Below are 1,632 nucleotides of genomic sequence, written 5' to 3' on the forward strand. Positions count from 1 at the left end.
ATCCGAAATAAGTACGACCAACCGAGTTCCCCAACTGTTCAACCACTACGATTCCCGACACCCAAAGGTCTTTCGAAACAGTCCACCGAAATTGAATTCCGAGTCGAACACAATCCAACATTTAAAATGAAGTGTAGTGAATGAACGAGAAAATATTAACTTTTCAATTAGATATTTGATCTATCCTCAAAAGGACAATTTGTTGTTTGATTTACTCGCCACTCTTTCGTTAACGTCAGTGTTGACCCAGTTATTGCCGCTATATCATAAATAATGGCTCGTACAAAACAAACTGTTCGGAAGTCCACCGGAGGAAAGGCTCCTTGTAAGCAGCTGGCTACCAAAGAAAAAGTGCACCATCCAGTGGAGGAGTAGAGGCCACATTGCAACCGGCTAGGAACGGTCCGGCTCTGCGAGAAATTTGTCGTTATCAAAAGTCGACAGAGTTGCTTATTCGTAAACTACCGTTCCAACGTTTGGTTCATGAAATCACTCAAGGTTTCAAAACAGATCTGTGTTCCCAAAGTGCTGCAGTTGCCGCTCTACAAAAGGCAAGCGTAGCTTGTCTGGTCTGCTTGTTCGAAGATACTAATTTGTGCGCTACTCACGTCAAACGTGTAACAATAATGCCCAAAGATATCCAGCTGGCTCATCGCATCCGTGAGAAATGTGCTTGAGAATTTGAAGTGATAAGATGTACAGCCATAAAATTCGCAACCTCAATTTTAACAGAACTCCCAACAACAACCACCAGTGCAACAACCGTCTCAATTACCTGGTCAATACAAACTACAACCCACTACGCCTGCTGCAGCGTACTCGGATTGTCTGAATCATCCTCCTTCACACTTACTGTTTCAACGCGCGTGACGACACCAGGGACCTCCCGCAACCGTTCTAGTTAAGTCTGAAGCAGGTTCATAAATAGACCAAATAATATATTCCCGATTTACTCGGTCCATAATTTTGACGTCCGTGCTTGGGAGAGTAAGCATTAAGCGACCAATCGAGGTCGAATTTTGCGTTTCAACAAGGTTCGTTAATAGCACAACAGTTAGAATAATCAAATTACAAATTTTTTGCATTTGGGAGAATGCTCAGAAGGTTTTTTAATCGATTGCTGCAGGAACAGAGTAAATCTGTTTAAAACAAACCGACTTATTAGCATTTGAAACTGGACATTTTCATTACTTTTTGTGTTTCTAGAGTTTCATTTTACATCCCTATGTGGCCGAACATACTGAGAACTAATTTACTTGAACGATATTCAGCGCCCGTGGTGAGCGGTTCTCATGTTGGGTACACGCTCTTACAGCAGTACCCAAATCAGCATTTTTTTTACTTGTACACGCTCTTGCAGCGGTACACAAAAATGGGGGAAATTTTCTATTCGATGCTAGAATGGTTTCTCCTCCCAAAGACACTCACAGCCAAAACTCAGTTCTCCGAAGGAAGAAGCGCCAAGAAGAGTTTCGAGATCGCGTAGCGATGAAAGAACTGTACTAAGCTAAAGGCACTCGAAAGTTCTACGAGAAGCAGAATAGATTGCGGTGTGGCAATTTATCTTGGTGTACGAGCAGTAGACAACAGGATTTCAGTAACTGTTCTCCTGGAGAAGGAGGAGCACATTGA

At 42.6% G+C, this 1,632-nt stretch overlaps 1 pseudogene; it reads left to right on the top strand.

The window, feature by feature from the left end:
• Nucleotides 1-273: 273 nt before the first annotated feature.
• Nucleotides 274-677, top strand: LOC129734013 (uncharacterized; annotated as a pseudogene).
• Nucleotides 678-1,632: the final 955 nt, after the last annotated feature.

This window comes from Wyeomyia smithii, chromosome 1, assembly GCF_029784165.1.
Source record: "Wyeomyia smithii strain HCP4-BCI-WySm-NY-G18 chromosome 1, ASM2978416v1, whole genome shotgun sequence".
Classification (NCBI taxonomy): Eukaryota; Metazoa; Arthropoda; class Insecta; order Diptera; family Culicidae; genus Wyeomyia; species Wyeomyia smithii.